We start from the raw sequence: 21,939 nt of genomic DNA, 5'->3' as shown, positions 1-21,939 counted from the left end.
TGCAAACTTATTGAGAACAAGGGAATAATTTTTCTGTGAGTAAACTGCTTTTTGTTCTTTAGCTGAGACAGTATTGTTAAAAGTAGATGCCATAGCATTTATAATCAGCCTTGGTATGAGCTTGGCTGTGTTATAAAAGCTCTTGGATCTGTTTTTATGGTTTGTACAAATCTGTTCAGCTGAATGGATTGCTATCCTGGTCTTTGTTTAAGTCTGTATATCACTTGGCCAAAACATTTTCCTTGCCATTTTGGCTCACATGCTGACCTGATATACTGAGGATAACAAGCTTGTAGTATCTGATTTGTTTGGCTTCTTACATCAGCTTGAATTTTCCCCAAACCTCTCACTCTTTTGCTGCTGTTTCTTTACAAGCCAGTGTCCATGACTTTCACCTCATATGTTAATCTGACTACCAAAGCCCCTCCCCCTTTAGTAGCTGTTGTCTATTGTGTAAACTCATTAAGTAGCATCATACTGAAAGCCCACTCAGCAAACAACTATAGCTCTAGAGCTGTCCTCCCTTACTACAAGTTGTATTTTCACAAAGCTTCCATCTTGTTAGCATCCTTGTCACACTCTGAAAGGGTCCTAAATAAATCCTGTGCTATCCTTGGCAAATAAAATACTTATCTTACTGTTCTGCACTTCATTTAACTGCTTTATCTGCCTGTTTTTGCACTTTAAATATTTTTCAAGTACCCTGATATTGTACTGTTTGCCTATTGCTGAGAACTACAGTTTTGAGAAGCGTTACTGTGAACTTTGCTATTTTGTATTTTTTGGTACTTAATGGGTGTGTTCCTGCAAGTTTGGCCCTGCTAAAGGGATTCTATGCAGTTTTCTTTGTTTTAAGTGCTTGTATAAATTTGGAATGTTTCCGAGGCTCTTGACTGATTCCCACAGTGCTCAGCAATGCTTAGTGCCCTCACCTGTGCCTCTGAAGTGATTTCCTTGTATCACATGCCATCTATGCACAAACTAAGTAGTTCTGTTTAATTATCACGCTTCCAGCAGTGATTTTAGTGATTGACTACTAATTTCTTGTTTTATTTGTGCATTTATTTGTATTAAAGGCTGAAATTACTACATCTACTCATTTGCCTTCCTATAGGTCTGATTGACTTGAATTGACAGCATTTGTCTTCCTATAGGTCTGAGTGACTGAAATCACCTTATCTAGCTAGTTTGGTTAAAGTTTTGTGGTAGCATACACTGTCAGGCAATCTTTTTTGTGCTTTTACATTGAGGACTGCTTTGTCTGGGATGGTCTGCACCTCTTCCCACTAGGCTTTCAAATATTAGCTAAAGCATTGTCCTCCCCCCTTTTTTTTTTAGGTAATACCAAATTGCAAGTACTTGCGACATAGGAAATTAAAAAAAAAAACAAGAAAATCTAAAAGTGTTACTGCTCAGTACTAGGGATCTAAACAAGAAACTCCACTGCCTACAAGCTCTCCTTACCCTAGAGAATGCTGACATCTGTTAGGTCACTGAGACATAGTTTAAAGCCGCAGGAGCACATCGTCAGTGCAAGGTTGTAATGCCTTCCTCACCTTTAGACCAACTACGACACAGATTGAGACTAAATGTAGAGGCATCTAAAGGTGGAGGTGTCTCATTTTATATCAGAAATAAATATAACGCAAGGCTGGTCAAACAGGACAGTGCACTTGAGAATCTCCATGTTCAAATCACCATAGGCAAAATCCAGTATCACTTCCTTGCAAGCTGTAGGTCCCCCCCCACCCATGACCCAGGAAACCCATAGTATGTATTTAAGCTTAATGGAAACACTCACCATCCAACCCAGTACCATTTGCATGAGCAACTTTAACTACTCCACTGTTAACTGTTAAACGATACCAACTGTGCAGGCACACAGATTCCTGGATTTTGTAAACGCAAACTCCCTCGACCAGATTGCACCTCTGGTCAATGTATTGACAAACATGCTTGAACTGGTCCTCAGTAATATGGGAGAGTGCTGCACACCCCCTAATATAATGCCTTCTCTTGTAAGGTCAGATAGCAAATTGGTCTCCTTTGAAGTAAAAATAAAACTAACCCTGGAATGTTTAGGAACTACCCTAAGGTTAACTTCGTCCTATTACGTGATGACCTATAAAAAGTTTAAAGCCCCCGTAAACCTGGAGAACACTGCTGTCTACGTGGAACTGCTTACAGAAATCCTATACGAGCATGGTAATAGCTAGATAGAGGCAGCTGTACCCACCAGGAAGAAGTACAGAATTAACTGAAAAAACAAGCCACCCTGGTGGAATTACAACATCAATAGGTTGTTTGATAGAAGGAAGAACATCCTGGCATAAATTAGGAAGTGTAGCACCCAGCAGGATAAAAGCATGCTCATCAAACTAAACAAATAACTCAGAGTACAAATAAAGTCTACCAAAGACAAATTTGAGGTAAATTTGGCCTCCCATGCCAAGGACAACCACAAGGCATTCTTTAGCTATATCTCCAACCTCAAAGGCGATACGCAATTGTGTGTGGAGTTCATTGTTAATGGAACCCCCTGTATTGAGTCATAAGATATAGCAAGCCTACTGGCCAACAAATTCAACTCTACCTTTATCCATCTTTCCCCGTCAATCTTCCTTCCCTCAGGAAATGTCAAATATACCCCCCCCCCACTGTCACTAGGGAACAGGTCCTTAAATCTCACTCTAAGGCCAAGAATAATGCCCATTGCAGGATGTCTTCTAAATAGCATGAAACATAACCTCTCAGGCCCTCTGGAATTGATACTTAACTGTAGCCTCCAAATAGGCTTTGTGCCGCATTAATGGAGAAAAGCAACAGCAATCCCTCTGCACAAAGGTGGGCCATCTACAGACCATGGAAACTACAGACCTGTAAGCCTCGCTTGTGTAACATGCAAAACCATGGAAAGAATTATCATAGAAATGATTAATAATGACATGGGAATCCTCCAGAGACCCAACCCAATTTGGTTTCATCAAAGCAGGTCATGCCTACTTAATTGTGGACTTTTTTGAGAAGGTCACCAAAGTAGTGGATGAGGGCAAAATGGTTCACACTGCCTACCTAGACTTGGCCAAGGCATTTAACACAATATCCAACTCAGGCATTGTTGACAAACTCGAGGGTAGGTATTAACCCTTATGTCACCTAGTGGATAGCCAGTTGGTTCACAGACAGGACCCAAGAAGTTAGAATGGGGAGGGCATCTCTACAAAGAGGCCAGTCATAACAGGAGACTCTCGGGGATTGGTCCTGGAACCACTGCTTTGTGGCATTTACTTCTCTGAAATCAAGGCCAATGTCAAGGGCCTCTGGCTGATTACATTTGCAGATGATCGCAAATTAGGAGCAGTCAGAGAATTCCCCACAGACACAAATATTTATTTTACATTTGTTTACCGGGATAGTCCGACTGGGTTGATAGCCCATTTTCAGCGGAGGCCCGGGGAGAAAAGCTCCACAGAAAATACAAACAGTAAAGTACAAATGAGAAATACATTGTGAGACAGATAAGGAAGTACATAAGCACACATTTGTTACATGAACTAAAACTATTACAATCTAAAGAGAAGGCAGGAACTGTTTAAAAGTTGTACAAAATTATTTACGTGTAGTAACTGTTACAATCTAGTAAAGGAGTGAATTATATAATTATATTAGTCTGAATTCTCAACTAATACATACATTCAGGTAAAACTGCTGCGAATATGACTGCATAATGAAAACAAGTGCAAGGTGAATGCCGTATAGGGAGAAACTGTGTTTTCTGGGTGTTCAGTGTGGGTGTATTCTAGCCGGGGTAGTACAAGAGCACTTCCAGTTGTTTTTTAGGTGGGTCCTAAGAAGTTTTTTGAACATAGTGTGGTTGGTAGTGTTAAGGATGTTTTGAGGGATGGAGTTCCAGACTTTGGAAATGTAGTTAGAATAAAGAGCATCTCCAAAGCTGTTACAAGATTTAGAGACTGAAAGAAGGGATTTATCTGTGGATCTTAGTATTCTGAGGTTAGAATATGGCTGGATGAAGTTTTGCAGTGCAGGACAGTTTCCTGGATTAGTAATGATATTGTGGGCAGTGGATATTTGATGGAAATGCAGGAGATTGGCTAGTTCTAGCCAGATGAGGTGGTGGAGTGCTGCACAGTGGTGGGACCTGTGTGGGGAATTTGTGGCAAATTTGGCTATTTTATTGTAGCATGCATCCAGCTTAGCTAGGTCAGATTTTCTCAGGTTAGTAAAGATTGGTAAGGCATATAACAGGGTGGAGAGAAGATGGGTTCTGGCAGTAGCCTGCCTGGTGGGATGGGTAAGGAATCGTTTGGACCTGTAGAGAGTACAGAGTTTAATATGGGTCTTCTTGATAACATCGGAGATGTGCTTGCCAAATTTAAGGTTATTATCAATAGTGACACCTATAAGTTTTACATGGGATGCGGGCTCGATTTTGGTGTTATCAGCGGAGAAGATAGCGAAGGGAGCTGTTGGGTTTTTGTATGAGAAAAGAACGAGTTTAGTTTTCTTGAGATTCAGTATAAGTTGTTGGCTAGAAAGGTAAGATTCTATTTCTGTGAAGGATTTTTATTTTTTTTTTCTTGTAAATGGAACACTGAGGGGGCAGCACATATTAGAGTTGAATCATCTGCATATTGAATAGTAGTTGCCAGGTTGCTGGTAGTATGCAGATTGTTGGTAAAGACCGTAAAGAGCAGTGGGCCTAAGACTGAACCTTGAGGGACTCCTACTAATCCTGTGAGGTGGGAGGATAGGTCCTATATGTTCTCTAGGAAGGGCTGACACAGGCAAATAACTTGTATCAGAGCTATCATCTAAAACTAAATGCCAAGAAATGCATATTAATATCCTTTGGGAAGTCATCCACCTCTGGTAACTATCATATTGACTCAGTAGTCAGGGACTTGGGTCACACACACAGACTGTAATCTAGCCTTTTACCATCACTTGTGTACAGTAGTGAAGAAATCATTCTATGTTGTGCAGCTTATAAACAAAGATATCACGTCTACGTCCAAGGAGGTCATTGTTCCACTGTATTCGGCATTCATCAGACCTATCACTGAGTACAGTGCACCCTTTGGTATGTACCTAACCAGGCATGTCCAACAACTGCAACTTCCACAGAGGTTAATCACTAAAAGAATACAGGGAATAAGTAACATGTCCTATGCAGACAGCATCAAGGTCCTATCCTGGTATTCTGTCTCCTGTAGGCTGTTGCGGGGAGCACTTTCCCTGGCATAAAAGGCATTGTTAGACCCCTACTCTGATGGACCTCCTGCATATCCTCAAAGCAAACAGTACCAGAATTACCGGTTCTAAAGACTTAAACCTTGCTAGTGATATAAATAGGACCTGCTGTAGAGACAGGTATGTATCCCAGAGATTACCTCATCTCTGGAACACGCTTCCCATCCATGTGAAGGAAAGGTCATCTCTAACCCAGTTCACGTGTAATTTGAACACTGGGAATTCATCCATGGTTTAGCATCTACATCTCTAATGGAAACAGGCAACCTGTAAGTGGTTCATCTCCCAGACCCCTGCTTACACATATCAAGTGTACCAGAACTTGTCAGAGATTTAGGATGCATTGGAAGGCTTAAAAAAGGCCCTTGTGGTCATTAGCCTAGTACACGCCTATGAGCTTATAGTGGCAGTAGGTGGTGGCCTGGTCTATCTGAGTTTTAAAACACAGATGTTTACCTACAAAACTAGTACTAGGCCTGTAACCTGCAATTTACAGGTTAAGCTCAGAGCAGCTTGCTTGAGTGTCAGTATTAATGCCATATCCTAGCATGATCTAATACCATATCCTAGCACTATTCAGCACTAGTCCCCAATGCTAGGCGATCTCTGCAAAACTGCGCCCTCAAACCATAATAGCCCACCCTAATATGGGTCCAGACAACGTGGATATGAAATTTCCAAGTGTCTCTGTAGCCAGTTTGGTAGATATGGGCATAGACAGTGTAGCACTTTTCTATGTTCGCTGACGGCCTTTTAATCCTGAAAGAAGCCAGCACAGTAAGCAAGAGATGCACAGTAAGCAAGAGATGTACAGTAAGCAAGAGATGCACAGTAAGCAAGAAGCAAGAGATGTACAGTAAGCAAGAGATGCACAGTAAGCAAGAGATGTACAGTAAGCAAGAAGCAAGAGATGTACAGTAAGCAAGAGATGCACAGTAAGCAAGAGATGTACAGTAAGCAAGAAGCAAGAGATGTACAGTAAGCAAGAGATGCACAGTAAGCAAGAGATGTACAGTAAGCAAGAGATGTATGTACACAATCATTCTTCATACAAACAAGGTTGTCAAGAATACACACACTACATCCAACACACAGTGTCTACACACACAGTGTCAAGAATACATACACTACATCCAACACACAGTCAAGAATACACACACTACACCCAACACAGTGTCTACACGCATAGTGTCAAGAATACACACACTACATCTAACACACAGTGTCTACACACACACACACACACAGTGTCAAGAATACACACACTACATCCAACACACAGTGTTTTCACACATAGTGTCAAGAATACACACACTACATCCAGCACACAGTGTCTACACAAGAATACACACACTACATCCAACACACAGTGTCTACACAAGAATACACATACTACATCCAACACAGTGTCTACACACATAGTGTCAAGAATACACACACTACATATAACACACAGTGTCTACACACACACACACACAGTGTCAAGAATACACACACTACATCCAACACACAGTGTTTTCACACATAGTGTCAAGAATACACACACTACATCCAGCACACAGTGTCTACACAAGAATACACACACTACATCCAACACACAGTGTCTACACAAGAATACACACACTACATCCAACACAGTGTCTACACACATAGTGTCAAGAATACACACACTACATCCAGCACACAGTGTCTACACACACAGTGTCAGAATACACACACTACATCCAACACACAGTGCCTACACACATAGTGTCAAGAATACACACACTACACCCAACACAGTGTCTACACACACAGTGTCAAGAATACACACACTACATCCAACACAGTGTCTACACAAGAATACACACACTACATCCAACACACTTTGTCTACACAAGAATACACACACTACATCCAACACACAGTGTCTACACACAGTGTCAAGAATACACACACTACATCCAACACACAGTGTCTACACACACAGTGTCAAGAATACACAAACTACATCCAACACACAGTGTCTACACAAGAATACACACATTACATCCAACACACAGTGTCTACACACAGTGTCAAGAATACACACACTACATCCAACACACAGTGTCTACACACAGTGTCAAGAATACACACACTACATCCAACACACAGTGTCTACACACACAGTGTCAAGAATACACACACTACATCCAGCACACAGTGTCTACACAAGAATACACACACTACATCCAACACACAGTGTCTACACAAGAATACACACACTACATCCAACACAGTGTCTACACACATAGTGTCAAGAATACACACACTACATCCAGCACACAGTGTCTACACACACAGTAGCAAGAATACACACACTACATCCAACACACAGTGCCTACACACATAGTGTCAAGAATACACACACTACACCCAACACAGTGTCTACACACACAGTGTCAAGAATACACACACTACATCCAACACAGTGTCTACACAAGAATACACACACTACATCCAACACACTTTGTCTACACAAGAATACACACACTACATCCAACACACAGTGTCTACACACAGTGTCAAGAATACACACACTACATCCAACACACAGTGTCTACACACACAGTGTCAAGAATACACAAACTACATCCAACACACAGTGTCTACACACAGTGTCAAGAATACACACACTACATCCAACACACAGTGTCTACACACACAGTCAAGAATACACACACTACACCCAACACAGTGTCTACATGCATAGTGTCAAGAATACACACACTACATCTAACACAGTGTCTACACACACACACAGTGTCAAGAATACACACACAACATCCAACACACAGTGTCTACACACATAGTGTCAAGAATACACACACTACATCCAGCACACAGTGTCTACACAAGAATACACACACTACATCCAATACACAGTGTCTACACAAGAATACACACACTACATCCAACACACAGTGTCTACACAAGAATACATGCACTACATCCAACACACAGTGTCTACACAAGAATACACACACTACATCCAACACAGTGTCTACACACATAGTGTCAGGAATACACACACTACATCCAGCACACAGTGACTACACAAGAATACACACACTACATCCAACACACAGTGTCTACACAAGAATACACACACTACATCCAACACAGTGTCTACACACATAGTGCCAAGAATACACACACTACATCCAGCACACAGTGTCTACACACACAGTAGCAAGAATACACACACTACATCCAACACACAGTGCCTACACACATAGTGTCAAGAATACACACACTACACCCAACACAGTGTCTACACACACAGTGTCAAGAATACACACACTACATCCAACACAGTGTCTACACAAGAATACACACACTACATCCAACACAGTGTCTACACACAGTGTCAAGAATACACACACTACATCCAACACACAGTGTCTACACACAGTGTCAAGAATACACACACTACATCCAACACACAGTGTCTACACACACAGTGTCAAGAATACACACACTACATCCAACACAGTGTCTACACAAGAATTCATACACTACATCCAACACACAGTGTCTACACACATAATGTCAGGAATACACACACTACATCCAACACAGTGTCTACACACATAGTGTCAAGAATATACACACTACATCCAACACACAGTGTCAAGAATACACACACCACATCCAACACAGTGTCTACACGAGAATACACACACTACATCCAACACACAGTATCTACACAACAATACACACACTACATCCAACACACAGTGTCTACACACACAGCGTCAAGATTACACACACTACATCCAACACAATGTCTACACACACAGTGTCAAGAATACACACACTACATCCAACACAATGTCTACACACACAGTGTCAAGAATACACACACTACATCCAACACACAGTGTCTACACACAGTGTCAAGAATACACACACTACATCCAACACACAGTGTCTACACACATAGTGTCAAGAATACACACACTACATCCAACACAATGTCTACACACAGTGTCAAGAATACACACTACATCCAACACACAGTGTCTACACAAGAATACACACACTACATCCAACACACAGTGTCTACACAAGAATACACACACTACATCTAACATACAGTGTCTACACACATAGTGTCAAGAATACACACTACATCCAACACACAGTGTCTACACACACAGTGTCAAGAATACACACAGTACATCCAACACACAGTGTCTACACACACAGTGTCAAGAATACACACAGTACATCCAACACACAGTGTCTACACACATAGTGTCAAGAATACACGCACTACATCCAACACGCAGTGTCTACACACATAGTGTCAAGAATAAACACACTATATCCAACACACGGTGTCTACTCACATAGTGTCAAGAATACACACACTACATCAAACACATAGTGTCAAGAATACACACACTACATCCAACACAGTGTCTACACACAGTGTCAAGAATACACATACTACATCCAACACACAGTGTCTACACACAGTGTCAAGAATACACTCACTACATCCAACACACAGTGTCTACACACACAATGTCAAGAATACACACACTACATCCAACACATAGTGTCAAGAATACACACACTACATCGAACACACAGTGTCTACACACATATTGTTAAGAATACACACACTACATCCAACACACAGTGTCTACACACACAGTGTCAAGAATACACACACCACATCCAACACAGTGTCTACACAAGAATACACACACTACATCCAACACACAGTATCTACACAACAATACACACACTACATCCAACACACAGTGTCTACACACACAGCGTCAAGAATACACACACTACATCCAACACAATGTCTACACACACAGTGTCAAGAATACACACACTACATCCAACACACAGTGTCTACACACAGTGTCAAGAATACACACACTACATCCAACACACAGTGTCTACACACATAGTGTCAAGAATACACACACTACATCCAACACAATGTCTACACACAGTGTCAAGAATACACACACTACATCCAACACACAGTGTCTACACAAGAATACACACACTACATCCAACACACAGTGTCTACACAAGAATACACACACTACATCTAACATACAGTGTCTACACACATAGTGTCAAGAATACACACTACATCCAACACACAGTGTCTACACACACAGTGTCAAGAATACACACAGTACATCCAACACACAGTGTCTACACACATAGTGTCAAGAATACATGCACTACATCCAACACGCAGTGTCTACACACATAGTGTCAAGAATAAACATACTATATCCAACACACGGTGTCTACACACATAGTGTCAAGAATACACACACTACATCCAACACAGTGTCTACACACAGTGTCAAGAATACACATACTACATCCAACACACAGTGTCTACACACAGTGTCAAGAATACACTCACTACATCCAACACACAGTGTCTACACACACAATGTCAAGAATACACACACTACATCCAACACAGTGTCTACACACATAGTGTCAAGAATACACACACTACATCCAGCACACAGTGACTACACAAGAATACACACACTACATCCAGCACACAGTGACTACACAAGAATACACACACTACATCCAACACAGTGTCTACACAAGAATACACACACTACATCCAACACACTTTGTCTACACAAGAATACACACACTACATCCAACACACAGTGTCTACACACAGTGTCAAGAATACACACACTACATCCAACACACAGTGTCTACACACACAGTGTCAAGAATACACAAACTACATCCAACACACAGTGTCTACACACACAGTCAAGAATACACACACTACACCCAACACAGTGTCTACATGCATAGTGTCAAGAATACACACACTACATCCAGCACACAGTGTCTACACAAGAATACACACACTACATCCAATACACAGTGTCTACACAAGAATACACACACTACATCCAACACACAGTGTCTACACAAGAATACACGCACTACATCCAACACACAGTGTCTACACAAGAATACACACACTACATCCAACACAGTGTCTACACACATAGTGTCAGGAGTACACACACTACATCCAGCACACAGTGACTACACAAGAATACACACACTACATCCAACACACAGTGTCTACACAAGAATACACACACTACATCCAACACAGTGTCTACACACATAGTGTCAAGAATACACACACTACATCCAGCACACAGTGTCTACACACACACAGTGTCAAGAATACACACACTACATCCAACACACAGTGTCTACACACATAGTGTCAAGAATACACACACTGCACCCAGCACAGTGTCTACACACACAGTGTCAAGAATACACACACTACATCCAACACAGTGTCTACACAAGAATACACACACTCCATCCAACACACTTTGTCTACACAAGAATACACACACTACATCCAACACACAGTGTCTACACACAGTGTCAAGAATACACACACTACGTCCAACACACAGTGTCTACACACAGTGTCAAGAATACACACACTACATCCAACACACAGTGTCTACACACACAGTGTCAAGAATACACACACTACATCCAACACAGTGTCTACACAAGAATTCATACACTACATCCAACACACAGTGTCTACACACATAATGTCAGGAATACACACACTACATCCAACACAGTGTCTACACACATAGTGTCAAGAATACACACACTACATCCAACACACAGTGTCTACACACACAGTGTCAAGAATACACACACCACATCCAACACAGTGTCTACACAAGAATACACACACTACATCCAACACACAGTATCTACACAACAATACACACACTACATCCAACACACAGTGTCTACACACACAGCGTCAAGAATACACACACTACATCCAACACAATGTCTACACACACAGTGTCAAGAATACACACACTACATCCAACACACAGTGTCTACACAGTGTCAAGAATACACACACTACATCCAACACAATGTCTACACACACAGTGTCAAGAATACACACACTACATCCAACACACAGTGTCTACACAAGAATACACACACTACATCCAACACACAGTGTCTACACACATATTGTTAAGAATACACACACTACATCCAACACACAGTGTCTACACACACAGTGTCAAGAATACACACACCACATCCAACACAGTGTCTACACAAGAATACACACACTACATCCAACACACAGTATCTACACAACAATACACACACTACATCCAACACACAGTGTCTACACACACAGCGCAAGAATACACACACTACATCCAACACAATGTCTACACACAGTGTCAAGAATACACACACTACATCCAACACACAGTGTCTACACACAGTGTCAAGAATACACACACTACATCCAACACATAGTGTCTACACACATAGTGTCAAGAATACACACACTACATCCAACACAATGTCTACACACAGTGTCAAGAATACACATACTACATCCAACACACAGTGTCTACACAAGAATACACACACTACATCCAACACACAGTGTCTACACAAGAATACACACACTACATCTAACATACAGTGTCTACACACATAGTGTCAAGAATACACACTACATCCAACACACAGTGTCTACACACACAGTGTCAAGAATACACACAGTACATCCAACACACAGTGTCTACACACATAGTGTCAAGAATACACGCACTACATCCAACACGCAGTGTCTACACACATAGTGTCAAGAATAAACATACTATATCCAACACACGGTGTCTACACACATAGTGTCAAGAATACACACACTACATCCAACACAGTGTCTACACACAGTGTCAAGAATACACATACTACATCCAACACACAGTGTCTACACACAGTGTCAAGAATACACTCACTACATCCAACACACAGTGTCTACACACACAATGTCAAGAATACACACACTACATCCAACACATAGTGTCAAGAATACACACACTACATCGAACACACAGTGTCTACACACATATTGTCAAGAATACACACACTACATCCAACAAACAGTGTCTACACACACAGTGTCAAGAATACACACACTAAATCCAACACACAGTGTCTACACACACAGTGTCAAGAATACACACACTACATCGAACACACAGTGTCTACACACATAGTGTCAAGAATACACACACTACATCCAACACACAGTATCTACACACATAGTGTCAAGAATACACACACTACATCCAACACAGTGTGTATACACACATAGTGTCAGGAATACACACACTACATCCAATTCACAGTGTCTACACACATAGTGTCAAGAATACACACACTATTTCCAACACACAGTGTCTACACACACTGTCAAGAATGCACACACTACATCCAACACACAGTGTCAAGAATACACACACTACATCCAACACACAGTGTCTACACACATAGTGTCAAGAATACACACACTACATCCAACACACAGTGTCTACACACACAGTGTCAAGAATACACACACTAAATACAACACACAGTGTCTACACACACAGTGTTAAGAATACACACACTACATCCAACACACAGTGTCTACACACATAGTGTCAAGAATACACACACTACATCCAACACACAGTGTCTACACACAGTGTCAAGAATACATACACTACATCCAACACACAGTGTCTACACACACAGTGTCAAGAATGCACACACTACATCCAACACATATTGTCAAGAATACACACACTTCATCCAACATACAGTGTCTACACACACAGTGTCAAGAATACACACACTACATCCAACACACAGTGTGTAGAATACACACACTACATCCAACACAGTGTCTACACACAGTGTGTAGAATACACACACTACATCCAACACAGTGTCTACACACAGTGTCAAGAATACACACACTACATCCAACACAGTGTCTACACACAGTGTCAATAATACACACACTACATCCAACACACAGTGTCTACACACACAGTGTCAAGAATACACACACCACATCCAGCACACAGTGTCTACACACATAGTGTCAAGAATACACACACTACATCCAACACACAGTGTCTACACACGTAGACCGTCTTAAGCTGAAGCACTAAAAAACAATCTGCCCAAACATTAAATACCTGCAAACTACAATGCCTGTCCTCAGCAATCTCTAAAGTATACAACAGAAACAACCAAACACCCTGCATGAGCCTACACCCAATGTACTCCCCAAAACAAAGCTCATAAGGCAAGCAAACAATTTACGCAAGACTCTTGTCATAGTGGACTCCACTGTATGACACTCAGATGCTCATCTCACCAGACTGGACAATGAGAAGATTATGGTCAGTTTTTATTTTATTTTACATTTGTTTACCGGGAAAGTCCGACTGGAACAAGGTCCATTTACAGCGGAGGCCTGGGGAGAAAAGCTCCATAACGTAACAGTACAAATACAACAAATGACAAATTTCTGTACAGAGGCATATATACAATCAAGGAGATTTTTTGTACCTTAGTTTGATTTGAGCAAGCTTGGTAATAGATAGCAAATCTTTGAATTCCTTATTGGTAGTACAAAGCATAAAAATGAAGGAATGGAATCTGGAAAATAATGCTGTTCGGGAGATATGTCATAGTATGAGAAATAGTTTGTAGGATAGTAGTTCCAGATAGGGAGAATTGAGTAGTACAGAATAGCTGAGGTAAGCAGTGAGGAGATGAGGTGTGGCAAGTTGGGAGGAGAGCAGAAAAGATTTTGTGTGATACAGGGACAGAGCCATGATTGCAAGAGGTGTGACTTAAGTGATGTCTTGAAAAATGAGATGGATGCTGCAGAGGAGATACTTTGGGGGAGGTTATTCCATTCCCATCAATGGTGTGGGAGAACAGACTTTTCCCTGCTGTGTTATTGGCTTTTGTTATGCAGAGCAGGCTTTTGTTGGATGAGCGTTGAGGGCGATTTGCAGAATATTGGTTTAGAAGTTGGTTTAGGGCTGGGGTTTTCTGAGGGTTCCTTATGTTGAAGGTGAGGACTAATTGGTGATAGCTAATTAGCTGAGTGAGTTCTAACCACTGTAGTTGCTTAAGGCAAGACAGTGATGACTTCTAAAAGTGGAGTTGTTAGCGAATTTTGCAATTTTATTGTAACATGACTCGTTTGTTTAGGTCTGTTTTCCTGATATGAATTCAGATTAGTGATGCATACATTAGGGTAAACGAGGTGGGTTTGGGCTAGGAAGATTCTAGCTTGGTCCGATAGGAACGGTTTGTGTTTGTATATGGTTGCTAGTTTCTTGTGTACCTTTGTGATGGTTTGTGAAATATGGACATTAAAGTTTAGATCATCTATTTCAACCCAGAGCAGCTTAGTGTGAGGGGAGGGGGGGATTGTGGTCCCGTTTTTGGTGGTGATGGTGAATGTAGGAGATCTGGATTTGGATTTATTGGGGGTAAAAAGGAGTAATTTGGTCTTGTTTGGATTTAGAATGAGTTGGATATTGGTAATCCATTGTTCCATGGAGCAGAAGGATTCTTAGGTAAGCTTTTGAAGAGTGGTTATGGATGGGACTGAGCAGATTAGGGTGGAGTCGTCTGCGTACTGTATAAGTGATGCATGCAGGGTGGAGGTATGTAGTTTGTTAGTAAAAACGGTGAATAGTAGAGGACCCAGTATTGATCCTTGTGGGATGCCTATAGTAGATGGTAATAGAGGTGATAGTGTACTTTGCCATTTAACTGATTGTTTTCTGTCCGAGAGATAGCTTCTAAACCATGTAGTAGTAGGGGGGGGGGAGGATAAGGTTGATGGTGTCTAACAGTAGATTATGGGAGACCATATCAAATGCTTTTGATAGATCTAGGAATATGGCTGAGACGAATTTGTTGTTTCTTTGATGGTTAATCTGATTGGTAAGGGAGAGTAGAGCAGTGGATGTGCTATGGTTTGGGTGGAAACCATGCTGTGTGGGGGAGAGGAGGTTATGTGAGGATAAGAAGTGCATTACCTGGGTGTGAATACATTTCTCCAGAAGCTTGGAAAGGGGGGACAAGATAGCAATTGGCCGGTGGTTTGATAGTTCATAGGAGTTTCCGCCTTTGTGAAGGGGAATTATATGTGACACTTTCCATAGATGGGGTATGTAGGTTTCTTGTATAGAGTGGTTTATAAGAATTGAGACAGGGTAGGCTAGTAATTCTGCAGCTAATTTTATAAAATTTGTGGGTAAACCATCTGCTGCGAGTGTGGTGGGTTTTAGTTTAGAGAGTAGATTTTTAACAGAAGAGGTTAGTACAGGTGAGAGTGTGAAGGTGGGTATGTTAGTTCTACAGTTGGGGTGGTTTTAGTGTTCTTGTTGGATAGTTTGATAGTGCTAGGATAGATTCTGTGAAGTGATGGTTGAATTCTGAAGCTATGCTATCATTATCAGAATTGTTGTTGGGAGATGGGGTGGTGGTTTTGCCCGATTTTAGAAGGGTATTGATGGCCTGCCAGAACTTTTGGGGGTTTCTAGACTGCTTGCTTATCTGGAGCCAGGATCTTTCAAGTTACACATGCAGCCAAGTGATTGCACCAAAGGTATGAATAGGATTCTGTCATAGTTCATGTGGGCATAAATGACCTGAGACAATACCGCTCTGGATTATATGAAGAGAGACTTGTGGACCTCTCTGAATATGTGTCTCAGACGAGTATGTGCTTTCTATTGAGAGGATGATGCCACGGTATGAACAAAAAATGATTGACTTTAACAGTTGGCTTAGTTTCTGGTGTCAGTCCAGGGGGATTCAATATCTGTCAGCCTGGGAGGACATGATCAACAGACCACATTGGTTTACTGTCCCTCCTGGGCTTCCACATTTTGGCTAAAATTATATCCAACCCCATAGATCCTCTTTATGTAATGCCAAAGTGACAAACTTACCAACATAGCAAATAAAACCCAAAGGAACTTAAAGGTGTCACTGCACAATGCTAGAAGCCTTAACAGGAAACTCCACACCCTACAGGCTTTCCTCACTCTAGAGAATATGGACATCTGTGCCATTACCAAGACATGGTTTAAAGCCACAGAAAGTACTCCGCAGTGCAAGGGTACAGTGCCTTCCACACATTTAGAACATCAGCTGCACAGACAGGGACTAAATTTTAAGGTGCATCAGTTTACTTTAGCAACAATTATACCTCAAGGTAGGTTAAAGAGGATAATATCCACAAAAAGCAGCACAGGTTCCAGGCACAGCTTGATGCAAAAATATTTAATGAGTACAAAATTAAGGGTAAGCGCTTTCGCGGACCAAAACTCCGCTTCATCAGACCATGATAAAACATAGCAACTGTTACTCAGTATTTAAATATAATACATCCAATAGAATTCAAACTTGGAAATGATGCAGTAATTGAAGTTAATAAATACATACATTAATAGAATTATCTGAACTGTTAAAAATGTAGCCATTCATAGTAAATGACTGTTATATAGAATAAAACTATAACTAATAATGTAAAACATATATTTATAACATAACAAACAAGGAGACTTAGTTCACTTAAAATAATGATACTCAATTGTAAGAGTCCCACCTACAAACTATCTACACTAGGCTAGTTAAGATTCATTAATGCTTCAGAGATCTAGCTCTTAAGAATGGTTTTAGTGACACTCTATTATTCAAGCCAGGGTACTTATCTGATTGTAATTTTAAAATCCATTTCTGCTCTGCAGATTCTGTTCTTAAGGTCTCCTCCTCTAACATTGACATGTAAAAGTTTTACAGCTAAAAACCTAAACTTATGCCCATCGCTTTCCTTCATCACATGCATAGCTAAGGCATTAGACTCTTTCGAGTTCCTGATATCTCGACGATGTTCCAATATTCTATCTTTCAAAAGTCTGTTCGTTTTGCCAATATAATACGCATAGCATGTTGTACAAAAACTAAGGTAAACCGAATTCTTAGTGTGACAATCAGCATAAAAATCTGTACTGATCTCAAAACCAAGATGTGGGTATGTAAAATTACCTCCTGAATAAATATAAGCACAGGCTTTACACCTTCTACAAGCAAATGTGCCAACTCTTTCTGATTGCACATGGGTAGTGGAATTCAGGGGTCTATAGCACAGTTGCTTCTTTAAAGATCTATTGTTCCTAAACGTAAAATCTGGTTTATTATTAATAACCCCACGTAGCTCTGGTATTGTTAGTAAGATGTCCCAATTCGTACTAATAACATCACATACCATTATTCATGTTGCTAGCAAAAGTCAGAGGCATTCTCAATTTAGTTCTGTCAGTGTTGTTCACAGACCCACACTCATCTATGCCATTAGGCATCTGCATAGACACTGTGTTAGAGTTTGTGCCAAAAAATGGTCTGCATCTGCCCATCCTCTCCTTCCAAGCTTCAGAAATCGGTGTATCTATGATATCATTCTTGTAGCCCCTGCTTAAAAATTCATCTTTCAGAGAAGCTAGAGCAATATTCAAGTCAGCTTCATTATTATGAAGACGCATCATACGAAAAACCTGTCCTTTAAGGACGTTCTGTTTAGTGTGGTTCGGATGCATACTATTGTTGTGCAGGATACTGTTCTTTCTGACTCTCTTCCTGTACACACTAGTAGTAACTGAATCTAGTATATCTCTATTTATCTGTACATCTAAAAATCTATCTTTGTGGATGAATATTTATGTGAACTTTAAGAAATCATTCGTACCATTAATATACTGAAAAAATTCCAATAACAATTGCTCAGTCCCTTTCCAAAGCAAAAAAAATATCCTCAACAAACCGTGCATCCTGGGATTCTGGAAACGATTCCTTGACCTCCCTCGTATCCGCAATGGTTCTTTCAGTAAAAAAGAGGTAGATGCCCCTGCTACATCCATTAGAATCCCAGGATTCGACGGATTCAGAGCGAAGAAGATACAACAAGGAGTGTAAAAAGAACCAAACAGGTGTAGTATACAACACATCATCTATCACATTAACTGAGACTCAGATTTCAGTGTTAAATAGAGGGTTGACTTTCGTACCTGCACAGACAGCAGTTTAACTGATGTTTTACAAGATCTACATATGTTTGGCAGGACTTTGACTTTGAAAACAATGTTTAAGAATGATGCTTATAATGATTATGTTTTTAAAAAAACGAGTCTATTTGTGCCCCCACCCAATTCTACCATTGACCTGTTTTATAGATGTTTGTGATAGACAACTCAGACAGAAGTTTTTGGATAAGCACAATGACCGATTTTTTAACTTAACCTCTGATGAGAGGCGACCTTTATCAGACTTGAAATGTTTAAGTAGTGTTGAACTAAGACCAGCTGATAAAGGTGGTGCCATAGTTGTGCTAGATAAATGTGTTTATATTTCATTAATGATGGAATTATTAGCTAATACAGACACCTATGTTCCTATACCATCATATACACTCATGGGTATCATTGAGAAAGTAGAGTTTTTAGTATTTGATCTCTTGATCACAGGCTTGATAACAGAACCATTATTTGAATATTTTAAAGTTGACAAGCCTACCGTCCCAATATTATATGGCTTCCTGAAGATACACAGTGATCTCTATAGACCACCAATGAGACCCATTGTCTCTAGTAGGGGTTGGCTGACAGAACCCTTGTCCATTTTTGTGGAGAAAAATCTTCGTACTGTTTTGAATGAATGTAAGACAGTCTTGAAGGATACGAAATATTTTCTCTCTCAGCTAACTAGCCAGCTTGGTAATATTACAGGATCTTGCTTCTTTGTTACACTGAATATAGTTTCACTTTTTACCGTGATACCCAATGACTGGGGTATAGAGAATGTCAGATCTCTACTACATGCACATAATGTATCTAATGACAAGATTAAGCTTTTTTGTGGTATATTGGATATTATTTTAGAGAATAATGTGTTCATTTTCAATGATGTACACTACTTGCAAAAGGTTGGGGTAGCTATGGGCACAGCTTGTGCCAATAGCTACGCCAACCTTACTTTGGTTGGATGGGAGATGCAACATATTCTTTCGAGCGATAGATATGGTTCCTCAGTTGGTTGGTATGTACGGTTTGTTGATGATATTTTTTTTGCTTTGGAAAGGGACTGAGCAATTGTTATTGGAATTTTTTTCAGTACATTAATGGTATGAATGATTTCTTAAAGTTCACTTATAAATATTCATCCACAAAGATAGATTTTTTAGATGTACAGATAAATAGAGATATACTAGATTCAGTTACTACTAGTGTGTACAGGAAGAGAGTCAGAAAGAACAGTATCCTGCACAACAATAGTATGCATCCGAACCACACTAAACAGAACGTCCTTAAAGGACAGGTTTTTCGTATGGTGTGTCTTCATAATAATGAAGCTGACTTGAATATTGCTCTAGCTTCTCTGAAAGATGAATTTTTAAGCAGGGGCTATAAGAATGATATCATAGATACACCGATTTCTGAAGCTTGGAAGGAGAGGATGGGCAGATGCAGACCATTTTTTGGCACAAACTCTAACACAGTGTCTATGCAGATGCCTAATGGCATAGATGAGTGTGGGTTTGTGAACAACACTGACAGAAGTAAATTGAGAATGCCACTGACTTTTGCTAGCAACATGAATAATGGTATGTGATGTTATTAGTACGAATTGGGACATCTTACTAACAATACCAGAGCTACGTGGGGTTATTAATAATAAACCAGATTTTACGTTTAGGAACAATAGATCTTTAAAGAAGCAACTGTGCTATAGACCCCTGAATTCCACTACCCATGTGCAATCAGAAAGAGTTGGCACATTTGCTTGTAGAAGGTGTAAAGCCTGTGCTTATATTTATTCAGGAGGTAATTTTACATACCCACATCTTGGTTTTGAGATCACTACAGATTTTTATGCTGATTGTCACACTAAGAATTCGGTTTACCCTTTTGTACAACATGTCATGCGTATTATATTGGCAAAACAAACAGACTTTTGAAAGATAGAATATTGGAACATCGTCGAGATATCAGGAACTCGAAAGAGTCTAATGCCTTAGCTATGCATGTGATGAAGGAAAGCGATGGGCATAAGTTTAGGTTTTTAGCTGTAGAACTTTTACATGTCAATGTTAGAGGAGGAGACCTTAAGAACAGAATCTGCAGAGCAGAAATGGATTTTAAAATTACAATCAGATAAGTACCCTGGCTTGAATAATAGAGTGTCACTAAAACCATTCTTAAGAGCTAGATCTCTGAAGCATTGATGAATTTTAACTAGCCTAGTGTAGATAGTTTGTAGGTGGGACTCTTACAATTGAGTATCATTATTTTAAGTGAACTAAGTCTCCTTGTTTGTTATGTTATAAATATATGTTTTACATTATTAGTTATAGTTTTATTCTATATAACAGTCATTTACTATGAATGGCTACATTTTTAACAGTTCAGATAATTCTATTAATGTATGTATTTATTAACTTCAATTACTGCATCATTTCCAAGTTTGAATTCTATTGGATGTATTATATTTAAATACTGAGTAACAGTTGCTATGTTTTATCATGGTCTGATGAAGCGGAGTTTTGGTCCGCGAAAGCGCTTACCCTTATTTTTGTACTCATTAAATATTTTTGCGTCAAGCTGTGCCTGGAACCTGTGCTGCTTTTTGTGGATATTTCATTTTTTAACAGTTGGTTCCTGCATCAAAAGTGAGGTT

General features: G+C 40.1%; 1 protein-coding gene across 3 annotated transcripts in view; it reads left to right on the top strand.

Annotated features, from left to right (window-relative positions):
• The window catches only part of LOC122813109 (quinone oxidoreductase-like protein 2), a 666,821-nt gene that overhangs the window by 343,037 nt on the left and 301,845 nt on the right, over nt 1-21,939 (top strand). The gene's annotated exons all lie outside the window — the stretch shown is intronic.

This window comes from Protopterus annectens, chromosome 10.part0, assembly GCF_019279795.1.
Source record: "Protopterus annectens isolate FY-2018-M chromosome 10.part0, PAN1.0, whole genome shotgun sequence".
Lineage (NCBI taxonomy): Eukaryota > Metazoa > Chordata > Ceratodontiformes > Protopteridae > Protopterus > Protopterus annectens.
This window is presented reverse-complemented; position numbering and strand designations above follow the sequence as displayed.